Raw genomic sequence first — 21,013 nt, forward strand, 5'->3', positions numbered from 1 at the left:
GCTGTCTATCAAAGCTATTCACTTTTATCCTTATCTGTTTCTGGCAGAAATAAGAATTTACAAAGCAAGAGTGAGCCAAAAATGCCCAGCAAGTATATAATTTGAATTTCAACATTAATGTCAAAGGAAATTTCTGGACAAAATCTTTAAACAATTTTAAACAATTCTATTTATTTGAGTGAGTTGAGTGAATAAATGTTGGCTGTCACCAGCCTTTAACTATAAATCCAAAAGTGACAAGCGATTCCCAGATTCATCTCCTGAATCCGGGTTTTGTGTCCGGTTTTGGAATCATAAAACCTTTCGAGAGAGAATGTCGTTAATGGCGATCAACAACAAATTAGACTGGACAATAGTTCACACCTATATCCTGCTGATCAGCCAGGATACAGTGCAGATCTATATCTCCCAATATAGATCCAGTCGGGTACCCAGGCTCTACGGCCCATCTCAAGGATACGAAAATATTCCGGTCCTTAGGATTAAGAACACTTAATCCCACACATCATCATCATCCAGTCCATGGAGTATTTTGATGTCAAATCATTTTGATTTCAAAACATCCCGATTCAGGGTTCGCAAATAACCCGAAAGAATGGGTATTTGCTCACAAAGAGCAATCGAATTATAGGAACAATAATGAAAAAGAACGGGCATAATAAGAGTAATTGCAGCGAAATATTAAATATTTAACTATTCTGAACTTAGAATAGAAACGAAGAAATAATTGTTGTATTTTAAAAGAAAGTTCAGGAATACTTGCCTTAAAAAGCTTTAATCGCTATTACAAGTTGACTTTGGTTCGATTTGGACGTTTGGCTTTATCGTCAAACTACTATCCCATTCTGGATACGATCCCAACATTCAGGCCCTTCAATTGGAACTTCGTTGATCTCGACGTCTAATCACTAGATCATTCCTAGTCCGATGTCACTCCTCGGTGTTCCGATTAGGACCTACAGGGTTGGAATACCCTAATTCAGATAATCACCTAGCTGAATGTAATACCACTATCTCTTCTACCCATGCGATTTCATAACCCGACTCATAATTATATGTATTATCGAAATACACATAGCAATTATGGTTCACATCTTCAAAATTCGGCTCGGTATTTATTTTCGGAAAATACGTGTACTCGTCGCAAAAAAAATAGGGTAATCGATTATTTATAGATTATTTTGTCTCAATCACATTTAAATTCATATAATATAATTATATATGGTTATTTGACATCTCTGAAAATTATAGGTTACGTTCGCGTATTTTCGGAATTAATTCCCGAAAATCGGGCAGCGTCTCCTATTTTTATCGGCCTACCCGTCGAAACAATTCGACGTCAAACGCAATTAACAACAATCACCACCACAACAACCAATCCCAATTTGTAATCCCAATCACCGATACAGATTCAATTATTAATTATTGTTATTCATATTTTATTTTTCTTTTCGTTTCGAAATTAATGTTACAACTAATTTTTATTTATTTATAATTTAGGACTCAGATTAAAATCATCATTGTCCACCGTCGGCTCGCCGAGTCTCATCGCCAACGGCGGTAAAATCACAGGTTCCCGTAATACCGGGCATCCTACATAATTTCACCGATAATTATTAATTAAATCTCGCATCATCGATTAATTTATTTCACAAACTGAGTCAATATTCGACAAATCGTTGAAATAATCAATTAATTTCAACAGGAAATCAAAGAAATAATCCAACAAAATATGATTCCAACAACAGAAAATAGGGCAAGGCAACCACGAATACACAGGCAACACCCGGAAATCACCCCGCCACCAACACGCGCCAACACGCGCGGGCGGCGGTGATAGTCACCGGAAAAGAAAACGGCAACACAGAGCAGACAACCAGACCACAGCAGTAATAGAGTCAAATACCGCACAGACACACACGTAGAGGCACGCGGCCCACGCGCCGGTCACCTCGCCGGAAAGAAACCGGCGGTAACCAGAAAAACGCAACACAGTCACACAGACACATAATAATCCAAAACAACTGACATACACACATATAACATCTGTTTAGGCATGCATATATATATATATATAATTAACCAACAGAAGCAGAATCGAGACGAACCACCGGAAAAATCGGACCGGAAAACAGCAGCAGAGAGGGGAAAAACGTGGAGAACCGGGCGAAAAAAGAAGAAAACGGGGAAGGGGAGAGAAAGACGAGAGAGCAGAGGGCGAGAGAGAGAAGAGACTCGAAGAGATTGATCGAAAGAGGAGGAAGGAGAGGTGGTGGTGGTGCTGAACAGGGGTGGGGGGATTTGGGTGTATATATATTTTTTTTCTTTTTATTTGTTATCTTTATTTTATTCCCGTTATCATCCCTTTTCGTACCGCAATTTAAAAATTGAACGAGTGTTTAATGGGTAAAATAATCCAAAAATTTAAGAAAACAATTTCTTTAAAAATTCTGAAATAATTAGGAGTTAATAAAATTATATTTGCAAGATTTTTAAATCATTTTTATAATGCGCATTAGACCTGTATTCTTTTCAATTTAACCAATATATGTGCAGTTAAATAAAAGCCAGAAAATTTTCGAAATAATTTTGAAATTCTTTAAATATTCCAAACTTAATAAAATAAAATTTTCATGATTTGTGAAGCATTGTGGGATTAAATACTGATTTTATAATTAAATGAAATCAGTAAAATCAATTAGAGATACATATTAAATAAAATATTGATTTCTAAATTTATAAACTCCTAAAAATAATAAATAGAATTATAAAACAACAAAAATAATTTTAGAGATAATTTTAGCATGTATAAGAATAAATATTCAAAAAAATGATTTTAAGAATAAGATAATGCCACACAATTCAATAATCAATTATACAAATAAGGTTTGTATCCAACAATTACCCAAAATTAAAATAGGGTAATACAGAGCTAACAGACCCATCACATATTTTATTATTTAATAATTCGATAATTACATTTACAGATCGGATCTGAAAATAGGTTACTTAGCCGCTAAGTAACTAAAAAGACGATACGGTTTTAATACCAGACTTGGATAATTATCAAAACGGTACTTACTATAAAACATTTTACACAGAAACAAGGTAATAATAATTCGCCTTCTGAGAATACGAATTTTATCGAGCTATACAATGAATAACGTATCGTAAATTTCACACCGGGACTCGTATAGGTCAAACCGTACCCCGAATCGAGAAAGTCAAAACACGGAAAGTGTTCAGAATTATCAGATTAGGTTAGGAAGGAGTTTTCGGAAGAGTTTCGGGTTGTAAAAACGCAAAAACGGTTCAATTTGGACGACTTCGAATTCTAAAAAGTAATCTTATAATCACGTAAAATAATCATTATTGATTCTATAAATCCTTATAAAATCACATAACACTCCAAAAATTACCAGAAAAATACCAAAACTATCTATATTTTATTCTGGATAATTAAAGATTAAAATATCTAAATTTTATCAGAAATAAACATCCAATTATTAATATAAAACATCAAATAATTCACCAAAATTCACATAAAAATCACATAATAATTATTTATTGATAAAAATAATTACATAATATTTCCCGGACGTTACATCCTCCCCCCCCCCCGTAAAAGGATTCTGTCCTCAGAATCATGCTAAGGAACAGACCGTGCTATTTTTTCGATTATCTTACATAAAATTTCTCGGAACTTATCACCTTAATCATATTTTAACGGTCCTCTACCGTTATCAAATTTATCAGTTGCTCATGCAACCCCTAACTCAATCTTTACTTCATACATTTGGAGCTAAATTACTCTTCATAGTCATACACACATGAATGTCTTATGAACTCGTTATACCTATGACAACAAGATCAACTCATTCGCAATCGCTTAATCTATCTCATTGTCTCAAGGGACTAACTTAATTTATACTAATCTGCTTTTCTCTCCAACTCTAATAATTTGTGTTCATGAATTTCCTATTTCCACTGACTATTCTATTTTACGTTTCAGGCATCTTTCTATTCGATTAGCCTGACCCATGATCATTTTCAATCCTATTCGAGAATCTTTAATCGGTCTCTTGCATTTTCTATCCATCTGCACCCAGTATACTGAGCTTATGGGGTCTGATGCCTCAAAATATTCTAAATCTATTCAAAAACTAAAATTTAAAGGAAAATCTCAGCAATCGCGTTTAACTCACCACTTTGTAGCATATCTCAATTTCTTTTCCATCATCATCAAGTATATTCATCAAGCAAGAATCTTTTTCTATTTGAAGGAAAATACATTAGTTTGGAACGGAATGAATCAGAATTTTATTCAAACCCGAACTCTTGGTACTAGTACTCATTTTGTTGTGATATCAAATTAGATATTAATATGAACTTTGATGCTCACCACATTCTATGCTGAAGTCAATATCAATCATCTATATTAATACCACCTTTGATATCTAACAACAAAGTAAGTATCAGTATAATCTAGAAGCCAAGTCAAAACCTGTTCTTCAATTTCTAACTTTACAGATAACTTTACTTATTCCCCGATAATCCTAATGATATTCACTCTTTCTTTTCTACTCACGACATCTTTCCTTAAATGGACCTTTCCTGTTTGGGAGTTAATCACACAACTGGAGCTCATAATCAATTATAACCAGAATTCATACCTTCGAAGCTGAGAATGCAATTGCTACTTTTCAACCCTTCACATGCATGTTTTCAGGCGTTCAACTTGGTCTTCCTTAGTCCTTGAAAGGGGCGAGGATGTTTTCAATAAATACAATTACACTACCCAAATATTCTTGATACACTATATTCATTTAGTCCTTAGACTTATAACTTCTGATGATCGATGCGTGACTTCATACTTCCACTTTTGTGCATAATACGAAACACTCCTTACCTCATTACTTTATCTCTACTGGGCCATACGATACGAGGTTTTTGATACCAGCTTTACTATGTGCAGTAACCAATGAAAAATTCTTACTTCATTCCTTGAGGTAGCCTTGGTAAATCATTCGTTCGAACCTCCGAGACTTCACTTTAATTCTAAAGAATTCCAACGTGAGATTAATTGTAACAGTTCGCCACTAATACCTTTGTTTATTCTTCCGTGTTTACATGCATTCTTGGAACGAATTCCTATTTCCAATTATTAACGTTTCTCTTTATTCCCCTATCAGTTTGGCATAAGTGACGTTCACAACTTGCATATATCCTGGATTATTTTATAACTTTTCTTTATCATCCTTTTGATTCCACTTTTTTTCTTCATTAGTTCTTCATTCTCATTATTCAATATCACTTTTAAACATAAGGAATTTCTTTCTATTGACAATATTAATCTGTTCATTATTAGATAAGCTATTTTTGGAGTTAACACTAAAATGAAGGCTTTATTTACAACGTTTAAATTCTCACTAATAGAATTATTAGAATTTATCAGTAGCTATTTTCTCAGCCTTGCTTAAATTATCATAGATCGCGTATTTGACTTTCCCCCATTGATCAACATTTCTTTTTTTTCTTGAGTTTACATGCGGACTTCCTCAGTCTCCATCTTACATTAGATGCTTGGGTTTGCGAATTTCCCACTGTTTTACAGTTGCTTCCATTCTATCGCCATTCGAATGAGTATACCTTCAAGTTCTTCCTGGAACGTCATTACAGATGATAACAACTCTTTGTTTTGTCTTACACCTTCAGTTCTTAGAAATATTCTTCTCATTTACATGTGTCAATAACTTTATGTTCCTCTTATTTATCGAATAGGGCGTATTCTTCTGGATAAAACCTGGCACATATCTGCAGTAACATCTCGCTAATCCTGCCGAACTCTCAATTTCTGCTAATGCCATCACTTTCTGCAAATTGTTAATCGCTTTGATTTCAGTTCTGAAAATCATGTCAGAGTTTGACTCAATCTAATTGGAATCGATATCCATTTAACTAATCATTAGTTGGTAAAGTTGATCAATTAACTCCTTTAACTGATCACTTAAACCAAGTGTGACTAGCTAACTGGAATCAAAGACCAATTACATAAAGTCAGTTCGATCATAAAATTCTTTCTCAAGAACCGAGATCACAATCATTTAGAGTACTGATGAGAACGAGAATATACTTCTTTATTCTTGAACGTAGGGTAATTTCTAAAAATTTGGGATTACACCATTGACTACCAGTCGGACTCAAGCCGACACCATCAATCAACCAAATCATCCATAATTATATCCACCCACTTCCATCAACCAAAATCATCAATTCACCATTCTTCAAATTATATCATTTTGATCAGCATCTGACTGTGATAGCATATAACTTTTGAATTGGACTTAAGTCTTAAATCAACAATGATTAATATAACCACACCTTTCCCAGTTCTTTCAAAATATTACAAAATATTATTGGTGAACTTAAAATTTATCTTGTTGTTTCTTAAAATTTTATTTCGCGAGTATTTTAGCTTATTTCTTGTCATTACTAATTGTGTATAGTTACTTTTAATAATTATTCCGCATCCTTCAATTAATCACATCAATCATCTATCTTTGATGATACACATTCAATTTCATTAACTAATATGTTTATCTTTTAATAACCACGCATGGTTTTCATTATTATTATCACAATCCGGTGGAAACTCAGTCGTTAGATCATTATTTCTTAAAAGATTCCACAGTCGAATCACCATTCCTTCATCTCCACTTATGTTCCCGTATCGAACTTTCGTCGTTGGTCCAGTTATGGGTATCCAAATAACCACAACTTATTTCCTCAAATTGGAGAACCTCATAGTTCCTTAAAGAACTTGCTTGAAATTTGATTGCAACTAAGATTTCTTGCATCTTGAATTTTCACGACAAATATCTTCCCGTAATGAAGGGATGCTTCACGTTTTAATCGCCTGTCTGAGGCATCGTTCATAATTTTCTTGATCTTCAATTGTCATCCCGATACTCATTCGCGTTGTCTGATGTACATAGCCTTACTTCCTTATTTTATAATTTATTTATTACAGTTTACTAACGATTCATTTTGTTAGGTCACACTTTCACTGTAGAGGGGGTGAATACAGTGTTTATTACAATCAAATCAAACTTCAAGAACTTATGTAACAGAAAACAAACTTTATTGAAACAATAAACTCTGTTACAATCTGGAACTGTTATCTCTCAGTGATGAACAAAATATCACGAGAGCTGCTAGGGTTACAGTAAATAATATTCTCGATAATGATAACACTTATAGTGTAAACCCTATGTTTGTTTTTATATACTACACAGTTACAAGATAATCGCTAATTGATATGGAATATAATTCTGCTTCCTAAAATATATCAATCAGATATCTTCTATTCCAAGTATTCCATTCTTCATGGAATTCCTTCTTCATGCATATCTCTTCTTATGTTTATCTTGATCTTCTTAACTTCAATCAGCTACTGTCCTTATCTGATCGTTCTTCAGCACTTAAGTTCTGATATCTATCTCCTGATGCTTATCTCCTGATAACATAAGTACTGATATCCCTTAAGTTCTGTCGTCCAGTATAAGTACTGATCAGTTAAGTACTGATTTGTTCTGTTCAAATAAGATCTGAAATCTAAACATAAAACATATTAGCCATGACATTATCAAATATATCTAACAATCTCCCCCAACTTGTAAATTAGCAAAATATACAAGTTTAACAGATATTTGATGATGTCAAAAACATTAAGTACAAATGCATGAGAAATAGACAAGATAACTACAACTTACAGTCCTTAAAGCTTTTACCAATTCAACTTCTGATAACAACTTTGGTCTGTATACACATCAGAATTTAAGTAGTTGTAGATCTTTGACTTGGCTTCATCATTTTCTGATCTCTCTGATGTCAGGAGTTGTTCTGAGATAATTCTTCAAGAAACATTTCTCAGCATATCTGAGTTCATCAATCATTCTCCGTTTGACATCTTTAAGCTCTGCAATATCTTCACCAGTTTAAAATATTGCAGCTCTGAGATCATTAATCTTTGCTTTTCTCAACTCCCGATCTAGTCTTATGACATAAGCTTTGTTAGACTCTAGATTGAATTCAAGCCCCTTAATACCAAGATATGTTCTGATCTGTGCAGTATTAGGCTTCATATCAACAATATCACCACTGTGATTTCTGTACTTTGGAACATATCTGCTGTCAGACTTAACAGAATAAAGCCTTTTCTGTCTCTGAATCTGTTCTTTTAAGTAGTTTGCAGCAGTCTCTGTTATTCTGTTATCCACTTGAAGTAAGAAAAGTACATGCTCCAATTCTTCAAAATACTTCAAAGGAATGGCATTTTGTCTTATATGATAAACCCTACCATCTGTCATGAAATACAACATGATGTATTCTTTCAAGTAGGTATGGTAAACCATCTGTACAGATTCTAGTTGATTCAATATCTCAGGAGTTGCTCCAATACCTGGTTCACTCAAGGAAGTTGGATCATCGGTAGTGTTGTGTACTCTTCTTTCATCAGCACTTCCCAATCCAGTTTTATCTCTAGCTTCCTTTCCAGTAACTACTCTTGCTTCAAAACCACTTGGAGTAGTCTTCAAAGATTGAGTCTGTTTTGCTTTAGTGAATCCTGGTAGGAGTGTTTTAGATTTATTTTCTGATATCAAGTTAACTTGAGCACTGTCAGAGGTTACTTGCTTCTTCTGAATATCAGAACTTACAATTTCTTGACTCTGAATAACTTGAGCCATGTCAGAGGTTGTTTTAAGAACTTTTCTTGAAGTCAGAGCAAGATCATCTTTTCCATCAGTAATTTCTTCTTCCTCAGGAGGTACATAAGGCTTGATAGGTTCACCAACCTTTTCTTTACCCTTGGATCTTGGATCTATCTGTGGTTGTGATCTAGCCAAAGTTTCTTCAGTATGTATCCTTTCTTTGATCACAATGCCTTTAGGTTTTGGAAGTAACTTTTTACCAGAAGCTTCAGATTTAGATGTGACTTCTCTGATTTAAGTCTGGCTTCTTCTTCCTTTAAACTTTCCAAGTCCATCCCTGGATTTTCTTGAAGAAATAACTGTCTTGACATTTCCTCATCAAGATCTAGAAGTTCATCAGAACTTATCCTTTTACCAGCAGCAGAACTTATTCTTTTCCCAGTATCAGAACTTGTTCTGTGACTAGCTTGTCTTGATGTAAACCTTCTACCTTGACTATGACCACTACCCATTCCAGAGTTTCCTTGGTCATCTTTTCCATCATCCTTTCCTTGCAGTGACTTGTTGGTTTTGCATTTGGACTTAATTACCTTCTCCCCCGTTTTGGCATCAGCAGGTAATAAAAGAGAGATAAGTAGTTCCACTGAGGTCTGGATTTCAGTAAGTTGCGATTGCTGAGAAGCTTGATTTGTCAGAATTTGATCAATCTGAGCTTGTTGCTTCTCTTGAGTTTTCTCAATATAAGCAACCCTGTCAATGGTAGGTTGGAAGAACTTTTTCTTATCAATTTTCCAAACTTGTTCCTGTTTGATAAAGTTCTCCTGAATCTTGTGTAGCTCTGCATGAGTGTTGGAATGAAGACCTTGTAGATGTTTAGTACTCAATGCAGTGACTCTAAGCTGGGTTTTAAAATCATCAGAATGTAACATTTCATCAGCTTTAGTCAAGTGCTCAGCAAGATGTAAAGCATTTGGAACACATGAAACTGAGTTCCATTCCTTAGTCCACTCCTGACCTGCAGGAGTTTCACTCCAAGGTACTGGTGCATCCCTGATAACAAACTCCTTTACCAGTTCAGACTTAGGAAGAGTCAGTGGAGGAGTATGTCCTGAAGGACCTGCTTCATCAGCATCTACAGTTGTAGCAGCCTCACCAGTATCTCCAACATTTGCAGCATCAGAACTTAGAGAATCAGTATCTTCTGATAAGACAACTGTGTGAATAGCAATGGAGGCTTCAACATCCTCTAATTGCTGATCTGATACTAAGTTCTGATCAACAGCCATATCCTGATGCTCACCTAAAATCTGATCATCAGCATCTTGATGCAGAGAAGGTGTTAGTGATAACTCAGGAGTTTGAACAGCATCAGTAACAGGTGTTGTGGAAGGATTATTTGCTGTTGGAGCTTCTAAGAAAAGTATTTCAGGCACAACCAGGTTCTGAATATCAATTTCAGCACCTGTGCCTGGATCAACAAGAGACATAGAAGGTGAATTAGCCTTGTCAGATACAGGTTCCTGAGATGGAGTTGATGGAGAAGAAGTGACTGGAGCAAATTCCTTGTCTTGTGAGATCAGAGATTCCTGATCCCCTTCCTTAGCTGTTTCCTCCTCATCATCTGAAACTGGCCTTTGTGCCCTCTGTTTCTTGTACTTCCTTGTTGATTTGGATTCCTTGGGAGTTTCAGGAACCGTCATACGTCTAAGCCTCTTGAGAAGCCTAGAACCCCCAATTGCAGAATCCGTCTGAGAAGTTGCCTTCTCAGCTTCATTTACCACAGGTTCTGAAGAGGGAATCTGATCCTCAGAATCTGATTCATCTCTCAAAGTAATGCTTCTCCTCTTTTGAGGTGTTTGAGGAACAGTCTTTGTTCTCTTTGGCTTAGAGGATGTAGGCTTCACAGTAGGTGCTGAAGAAGAAGGTTGAGCAGTCTGTGAAGTGGAGAGATAGGATTTGAGATAAGTTCTGAGGGTAGGTTGAGTAGAATGAGAGGTAGGTACTGAGGTTGATGGATTTTGGTTATGGTGAGTTGGTTGAACATTTGAGTAAACAGATTTGTAAGTAGCAGGATCAGCATTTACCAGAATCTGTTTCACAGACTGAGGAATCTGTAATTGTCTCACCATTGATTTCTTTGTGTCAGCATTTATCAGGTCGTTAAAGTATCTTTTTGCAACCTTAAAAGGTGGGGTTTGAGTGCTGACTAACTGGGGTTCAGCAGTACAATACGTATAAATAAGTTGACAGAATCTAGCAAAATAAACAACATCTCGATCCTCTGTCATCCTATCCCCAATAAAACCAATTATTCCAGTTGCAAAATCAAAATGAGTTTGATGGATAATAGCATACCCGATGTGCTGACTCAGAATTGGGATGGCATCAAAATTTGAACACTTGTTGCCAAAAGCCTTGGTGATGCAATCGAAGAAGAAACTCCATTCTCTTCTGATATTAGCCCGTTTCAACTGTCCAAGTTTCGTCAGACTCTTTTCATATCCCAAATCAGTCATTAACCCCCGAAGTTCTGATTCCTCTGGTATAGAGAAGGTACAATCTTCTGGAAGATGTAATGCTCTTCGTACTGTACCAGGAGTGACTACATAGGATGAATCACCCACTTGGAAGATAATACTGGGAGTTCCTCGTTTACCACCATCATCAAAAACTCCAGTCCTCCAGAACCGCAGAACTTGTTGACTTGAAAATAATTCAGGCTGAGTTAAGGCGTACCCAACCTCACTATGTGCAAGAAGATCTTGCACAAAATGCAATTCAGATGGAGCTTCAGCATGATCAAGAATTGCAGCATAGTTGTTTGGAACAAACTTTGCTCCATCAATGATTAAATCCTTTGGTGCCATGTGAAAAAATATTGAAATTCAAGTATGCCTGTTAGGTGTTTGAGATAATGTCTGTATGAAAAACCAACGTGAGAAAGAATGAGAAAGAGAGTAAAAGTAAGAAGAGAGATAAAGTATAAAGAAAATAAAAGATTAAAGAAATCTTCTCTCTGTTGTTCTTATACTCTGAAAAAAAATGTTACCGTTGGACACCTGTCAGACATGCAGTAATAACGGATAGTTACTGGGCTCGAGAAAACAGGAATGATTACTTACCCAGTTGCCTTGTTTCAAGGAAAAACCATTTCATTTATCAAGAGACACAGTTTTAATTCAAAATTTAAACCGTTAGCACTGATTGAATTATTTTTCACTGCAACATTAATATTCTGAAAATGAATCATGTGAAAAATGACCGAGATAATTTCGATGAATAAGTGCTGACAAAGAATCAGAACTTAAATAAAGACAAAATTTAAATGGTCATCAGAATATCAAGCAGGATTTAACAACACAAGATAAAATAACTCAGAGACAAAATCTTGAAGTAAAAACAGTTTTCATTAATATATCAAGTCAATACATATATGAAATAGAAATTACATCAATACAAGATTTTCCCTAAGCTTCTAATCCTAACGTCAACAGCTTTAGTCCTAGCTAAGAAGCCTGACAAAGCTGAGGATGAAGAAGAACAGGAAGAAGACGAGATTAAGTCATCTTCCTCTTCCTATCTTCGACAAACAAGATGGCGAGTCAATGATTCGCTCTTGCTGACGGATAGCTTCCCGCCGTTCCGCCTCCAATCGATCAAGATGAAGCTGGTAGTCCATCTCGAAGAACAGAAGTTGGTTCAGCACCGCCTGTGGGACAGAGCCCCATATCTCTTCAGGAATGGCAGTTACATGCCACTCCTGCTGCCAGTCGGTGCAGCTAAGCTCCATATGAAAATTTTGGTAATTGAAAAACATGTTGTATCGAACCATGATGCTTTTGAAAAAGAATATGAAGTTACGATTGTGAGAAAAATTGATGAAAGGGCTAAAGTGAAGTGGCTGATTATATAGGCAAGAGAATGCCAGGAGACGCGAAGATATTTAATGCTGACAGGTAGAATTAATTCTACCTCGTCTCCCTAGACTTTGAAAAAGAATAACAGTCATTGGAAAGAGGAATCATGGTCTAGACCGCACAAGACACAAGAAACAGTGGACTGTTCAAGTACAAAACCATTAATCCTAATCATAGTGACTATTAAGCTTCCACTTCAACATATGCGAGTACAAACTGAGACTGTATTATAAATTTCATTCAAAGATAAGCCAAGTAAAGGATTAGACTGAGAAATCAGAACTTAGACCTATACCAGAACTTAACAGTCATCAGAACATAATTTCTTAACTCGAAAAAGGAATGCTCATCTTAGTAAATACTCATACAAGTTCTTAGTTATGAACGTCAGAACTTAATCATCAGAACGTGTAACTAGAACTGTCCTCAGAATTTGTGCAAAAATGACACAATGACTGTTTATCTAAAATAACATAGACCACCACAGAATTTTCATCATTCAGATGGAGTGATTAGTGTGTGCATTAAGCTAAATAACAGACAAAGAGTAAAGTCTGATCTACTTCAGTACATCTTAGAAATAAGTCATAATTAAAATTTTGCTAAAGAGCTGTCATTATCCTGAAACCTACTGATAAATGAGTTCATGCATGAGTCCACCTCAACTGTTTTTGTGCTAATTTTATGCATCTTTAAAATTCTCTTTTACAGTGGCTTCTCAGTGTAAGTGAGTCACGACCTGCTTATCAGAATTTATGCTATTATCAGAGTATTTCTCCAGTAAATCATAGAGTGTGAAAAGTCACCAAGAAAATATTTTGCTTTTCTAATGCATATTTACTTAATACCAGCAATGCACTTGGGTCGTCCCTTTCACATTTTACTCTAGATCTCAAAGGAGTACCTGATTTTTTTATTTTTTTTTGATTCTTGTTCTTCTTCTTTTGATAAGTGAGGTTTATCAGCACTTAGTACATTCAGCAGTTTTACTAGAATCAGAACTTAAACAGATGAGTAGCATTATTCTAATTTGGGACTTAGTAATAAGATGAATAAAGTAAACTAACTAAGCTCAAGTATCAGAATTTGCTTGTGTCATAAGATTTCCACAGAAATAATTACTTCTTTCATGGGATCATTTGTTTATTGAAGACTACTAGGTCAGTATCTAGCACAGTTATCCTCATAGGATTGAATAGTTACTGAAACAGACATATCACTTATCAGAGTTTAGAAACATATATCAGACAACAGTCAGTACTTAAAGACATTTATCAATTAATGCACAGAATATACAAAGAGATTAATTCTGTAAATACTGATCATAAAGTCTGATAACATAGAACAAGTTTAAGCAGATTTAGAGAAAGAACCTGAAATCATTCCAAGTTCATTTACCAATTTTGTAAAGGTAGCTTCACACAGTGGTTTTGTGAAGATATCTGCTACTTGTTGATCTGTGGGAACAAAATGCAATTCCACTGTACCTTCATCCACATGTTCCCTGATGAAATGGTACCTGATGCTGATGTGCTTTGTCATAGAGTGTTGAACTGGATCACCTGTCATAGCAATAGCACTTTGATTATCACAGTAAATAGGGATTTTGAAATATGTTAACCCATAATCCAGTAACTGATTCTTCATCCAAAGAATCTGTGCACAGCAGCTTCCTGCAGCAATATACTCTGCTTCTGCAGTTGATGTGGAAATTGACTTTTGTTTCTTGCTATACCAAGAAACCAACCTGCCTCCAAGAAATTGGCAGCTACCACTTGTGCTTTTCCTGTCAATTTTGCAACCTGCAAAATCTGCATCTGAGTAACCTATTAATTTAAAATCTGATTCTCTAGGATACCATAATCCTAGATCAGCTGTTCCTTTAAGATACTTAAAGATTCTTGTTACAGCTGTTAAGTGAGGTTCTCTTGGATCTGCTTGAAATCTTGCACAAAGACAGGTAGCAAACATGATATCTGGTCTACTAGCAGTTAGATAGAGATGTGAGCCAATCATACCTCTGTAATCAGTAATATCTACTGAATTACCAGTATCCTTATCCAGTTTTGTTGCAGTGGCCATGGGAGTGGATGCACTTGAACAGTCTTGCATTCCAAATTTCTTCAAGCAAGTTTCTGGTGTACTCAGATTCCAAATAAATGTTCCTCTAGACTGAACATATCTTCAAGTAGTTTCATCTTCTTTTGTACAACCACATTTCCTGTTGAGAAGCGCATATCTCTCTTGCTTCTCCCCCTATGAGAATCAACTGCTTAAAGAAGATCACCTTCGTTTACCACATCTCCCGTACAATAGGATCCGCAGATAAAAAACCAATGGTACTCCCCTTTTGGAAAACAGCTTCTTCCCTTACTAGGAATCACCTTGTGTTTACCACCTCTCCCGTACAATAGGATCCGTAGTTACAAACAACAATGGTGTAGTGTAGTGTACATATGTAGGATCTTTTTCTTCCTCCCTGCTATTTCTCCCCCTTAGTTGAGGAATCCTCCAAACTATTACTTAAGCTTTATCTCCCCCTTTGAGAAGGAATGTATGCCGTTGTCTGAAGGAGTTCTCATATATCACTTGGTTGGAAAAGAAATAACAAGTAGTTTCATCTTTCTTCCTCACTGTGAGTGTGTGATTCTATTTAGTGTACCTCACATGTGTTTCACTCTTCTCTCCACTCGTGTTTACACTCATTCTCACAAGTGTATCACTCTTCTCTCCACTCGTGTTTATACTCATTCTCACAAGTGTATCACTCCTCTCATAGCTCCAATATCCAGCTGTACCTGCAAGGAAAATCACCTTAGCCATCCTTAAGGAGGTCACAGGTGGTGCAATGGGAGGTTCACAAATCCCCATCCTTGTTAAACTCGTTAGATGAATCTGAGTCATAATCTACAAGTTGCTAGTTTGCCTTTTAGGGTTGCAGATTTGAATTCTGGGAAGGTAAACAATGATCCAACGAATTTAGCATAAAGATCAAAGTTCCCTTCTAATGTCTGTGAAGATATTTCCTTATGACTCATCAGGTAATATCTGAATCATTGTCAACAAGTTGCCGATCTGCACCGTATGTCAGATCCACTATCCGCAGATGCATCCAGGGGATTTAAGCCTGGGGAGGTAGACACTGACCACTGACATATGGCTTTTGGATCAGTATCTTCTCCTAACACCTGTAAAGGCAATTGGTCCATGAAAGAACCTTGAACAATCGAATCTGACCTTAAATGGTCGAAACTCTTGTTTCCGTCAACTCATCCTTTGTGTGTGTAACCTTTCCTTGTGCATCAAGAATTTTTATGTTTGAGGTGGTGACACTACAAAGGATACCCTGGCAGATAGGCAAATTTCAATAGACGCACCCTGTTGAGAGAATGAATCTAGTAACTGTTTTTGGCCTTTTCAGCCATTGCATCTTTTTGAGAAGATGTATGGGGGCTACCAGTTGTCTTGGTTAAATACTACTCATCTATGTAGGAGACAGAGCTGCTGGGTTGACTTCAGAACCTTCCTTATGTGGTGCACTAAGGCACTATCTCCCTCACGCTCACTCATACTTCATTTTAGTGGTAAGAGAGTGTTGGTTGGTTCTGTTTCTATGTTTGTCTTTACATTCTGGGATATATGTTGTGGATTTTCAACCTCATGACTGTCAATGAAAGAAAGCCATTGGAGACTGAACCTGTATCACAGAACATATGGCAATATAGAGATAAATATACTTAAGATCTTTAAGGAATGAAAATTATACATTTAATCTTTTGAGAGAAATGATGTACACTAGTGATTTCAAAAGATTTTAATGAACTAAGAAATCACTAATGTAGAAAGAAGTTTGATTTTCTCCTAAAACTCGCTGCACATATAAAACAATATGTTTGTGCCTAGTAATAAGAGAGTTATTGATATGACGACTCTACTAGTTTATATTAAACTGTAACTTCAGTTAGAGTGCCATACCATGTTCTTGACGATTGCTTGAGTAGTACACAAGTTCATACCAACCTGAAGTGAGATTGTGAAGAAGAGATTGCATAGTCCAATAGATCTGCAGCTGTAAAGTCCATGAACTGTGGTGCACTGACTTCCTCTTTTGACTCACCAACCAGGAGTACACTTGTACGCATCTTACTAGAGTCCAATTCCAAGTGTAATGTGTATCAGGTGCGTGATATATCGTAATATTCTCAAGTCTCATCACTGGTGCTATATGTTAGATACTGCTTCCTGATAATAACCTAGCACAATATACAAATTTTCAAGGATAACATTACCAGCTTACAAACAGCCATATCCCTCAGATAAACCTTTGCTATTATCTCCAAAGGTAACCAGTGGGCCAGCTTACTCAACCATATTTGATAGCAGGGCTCTATCTCCGGTCATATGTCTTGACGATCCACTGTCAAGAATCCACACTACCGGTTCCACCTGTTTACTGCCCTGCACTTCAAATGGATTAGACCTTCTTCGGAACCCAAACTTGGTTGGGCCCGACATACTTGTAGAATTGTCCTTTGTCAGGCAAAACAACATTCTTAACTTTAATGGTCTCAACTTTCTCAATGACTGAACATTTGACCTTGTAAACAGCCTTAACAAATTTCTGTTTAGGCTTAGGCACAAATGTCTACTTTCTAGCCTTAGAAGGACTAGCAGTCTTAGACCTATCATGCTTCATATTATTCACATGCTGACGAGGAGTAGTCTTATTACTAGAAACATACTTACCATTAAAATAAGCATACATCAAATTAAAAGCACAAGACATACAATTAGCAACACCACATGCTTTATGAGAGGGATTAACAGTAGGAAATTTATGCATGGTAGACATGGCATTTTTGTTATCCAACTCATGTGTGTCTGAGTTAGTCTCAGTTGCTTTCACAACTTTGACTGGAACTTTCGACACACTTGACTTGGAAACAACCTTCTCATTAGCATGATCTTCAGCACGTATTTCTTCTTGAATAATATAGGAGGTCGCATCAAATGGTTCAACAATTGATACTTTATAGAGGGGTTTATCAACACCCTTAAGCACATGTGGTACTTCCCTACCTTTGGCACAGATATGAGGAGGGGAGTTTATGCCTAATTCTCCAATAGCAGCATTGTAATCATAAGCTATTCCAGATGTTTGATTAACAGCTTGCTTATTGTAGAACTCTTTAGCCTTCGAACAAGAATTGAAGTAGGCTTTAACCTTAGTCTCAAGACCGGTGATCTTGTCTTTGAGAATAGTTTCAAGTTGTCTATAACAGTTAACTCTATTCTCTAGAAAAGATACTTGTTCTTTTAACTTGTCTTGATTAATGTGCACAAGTCTTAATTTATTGACCTCTTTCTCAAGGTCTTTGATCTGTTGACTTAACAGTTCATTATCACGACGAGCACAATCTAAGGAACCTCCTAGATGATAAACTAATTCAGCATCAGTAAATTTTACCTCTTTTCTTGACGATGAAGCTTTTCCATCAATAGCCATAAGAGCAAGATTTCCTTCTTCTTCATCTTCACTATCAGTATCATCCCAGCTTCTTCCCTTTGCCAGATAAGCCCTTTCAGAGTTACTCTTCTGATTTGAATCATAAGAGTTCTTCCTTACTTGCTTTGGCTTCCTGCATTCTGTGGCAAAGTGTCCCAACTCATTGCAGTTATAGCATCTAACGGTGCTCCGATCAACCATCCATGTTTTGTATCCACCTCTACTGGTGTTAGAGGATGAAGATCCACCTGTCTGGAATCTGTTATAGTTGTACTTGTACTTGAACTTGGGATTTCTCTTGAATCTGACATTGGAGAATCTCTTGACAATTTGGGCCATTGACTCATCTTCCAATTGCTCCAGCTCTTTTAAGGAGTAAAAATCATCACTAGATTGATTTGTAGTAGGAGGATCATAATCTGCTACTAATACATTTTCCTCAGCCTTGGAATACTGTACCATTCTCTCTGACTGTTGAGTTTGTTGTTGTTGTTGTTGACCTTCAGCTACTAGAGCAGTAGATGTGCTGACCACTCTATCTTTCTCGTAGACTTCCTTCTACTGAATCTGCTCCAACTCATAGGTTTTTAACACACCATAGAGTCTATCCAAAGAAATCTCACTCTGATCTCTAGCTTCTCTTATGGCAGTGATTCTATGTTCAAGATGAGTTGGAAGTGTTAACAGGAACTTTTTGTTGACCTCCCTGATTGAATAATATTTTCCATTTATGTTCAGGTTGTTGATCAATGCATTATACCTCTCAAACACTTCAGTAACTCCTTCTCCTGGATTGGATTTAAGATGTTCATACTCAGAGGTTAGGATCTCCAACTTGTTCTCCCTAACTTCTTCTGTACCTTCATTAATCACCTCAATAGTTCCCATGTGTGTTTGGAATTTTTACAGTTCATCACATGTCTGTTCATCAAGGGATCAAGGAAATTATTTAAAATTAATTGAAGGCTGGCATCCAAGGAGGCTTCTTCCTTTTCAGCAGTAGTAAAATCGTCAGGCTCTTTTGCATAGGGTCTAGCTTTGGTAATCACAACATCATCTACTATCACCTCTGGTTCAATAACCATTGGAGTTTTTGGACTCTTCTTTAACAAGTTCAGATATTTGGGATTTACAACTTGTAAAAACAAGAGCATCTTCTTCTTCCACAAGATATAATGTTCTTTATCAAATAGTGGAATTTTAACGGTTCCAACTTTTTGTGAAGTCATTATGAATTTTTGAATAAATAAAAATTCAAGGAGTTGAAAAATCACAAAAGTCTAGGATCTTAATTTGTTCGTTAATCAGAAGGCTCTGATACCAATTGTTAGGTCCCAATGTATTTGTAGAAGGGGGGTTGAATACAAACAATACCGAATAATCGAATTTAGTGCGGAATAAAAAATTGAAACAAAATTCAAGTTTAATAAAAATATTATTAAACTTGAAAGGTGTTACAACATCGGTATCGATTACAAGGGATTAATCTCAAATTAATTATCACAAATCTAGAATAAATTCGACATGAACTTTTTCTATTTTTGCAATAAAAAGATTCAAATGCTAAACGCAATTTGAGATTAAGTTCTAGGGATTATGATCCGCTAAATAGTTACACAAGAACAAGAGAATAATTTCTAGTTGTTTGGATTAACTTTTAAACTAGAAATGGTTGATCTTAAATTTAGCAGAGAAGAGATGATATATTTTTCAGCTTCTGCTTTTCTTTTTGTTCTTGAACTGGTTGACTTCTGTTGGATGTGTTTCTTTTGTCTTCTACTGCTTCTGTTTTATATTTCAATCAACAGAATAGAATTGAACTGGCAAGACAATCGGTTGAACTAGCAAGACAATCCTCCTTCCAGTACAACTTTCGGTATGACAATCAGTTTAAGCTAGTATGACTTTCGGCAAGACTATTGAATGAACTAGCATGACAATCTGTTAAACTAGCAAGACAATCTGCTGAAACAGTAGAACTTTCAGTGAGACAATTGAAATGACCTGGCATGACAATCGGTATGACAATCCAGATTGTCATGCCAGTTCAAGTTTTAATTGTCTTATTGAATTAAACTGATTTTAATTCAATTACACTTCTGAAAATCAATAATATTAATTCGAAATTAATTAATCAATTAATTCAATTAATCAATAAATTAATCTTTGCAGATATAATTTATTTTCTTAATTAAATTATATGACTTAATTAATTAATAGAGAATTAATACTACTCTTGAACTGCAACCATTCTTCTGAAGATCTTCTAAAAATCACTGAAAATTATGAATCAATTCCACCACTTCAATGATGACACTCGATGTACTGTCTGGTTCATGAGTGACTAACTTCCGTGACGTTTCTTCATGTCTTGACTTTGATACTCTTGATTTTCTTCAGACTAAATCCCTGTAATTCTCTGATATCCTGACAAGATCTCTGTCACTTGATTAAATCCACAATCTTGATTTATATCACTGAGGCTTGATCAATTTCTTGAACTTCTTCCAGTGAAGTAATTCCTCAAGTCTGTAGATGAACCTAGTTTCTGAATCCTTTGACAGATGTTACTTTGAGAGATCTCTTTGACGGTAGATCCACTATTTACTTATTATATTCTTATTTGAGTTGAGTTAAATCCTCGAATAAACAAATAGGCTATAACATATGCCTTTCACTTACAAGTGTTTTTACAAACTTGAACTTGAGAGTATTCTACATATGATATAGCTTGCTATGGTCTCTTGTTCTTGCTTGTTGAATTGACTCGATAATTAAACAACTTGCTACACTTGGTTTATATATTACTAAGTTACATGTGAAATAAAACAAAACATAAAACCTAACAGCTAGGTCCAATCACATGTTTCTTCATTTCT

Source organism: Apium graveolens, chromosome 6 (genome assembly GCF_009905375.1).
Source record: "Apium graveolens cultivar Ventura chromosome 6, ASM990537v1, whole genome shotgun sequence".
Taxonomy (NCBI): Eukaryota; Viridiplantae; Streptophyta; class Magnoliopsida; order Apiales; family Apiaceae; genus Apium; species Apium graveolens.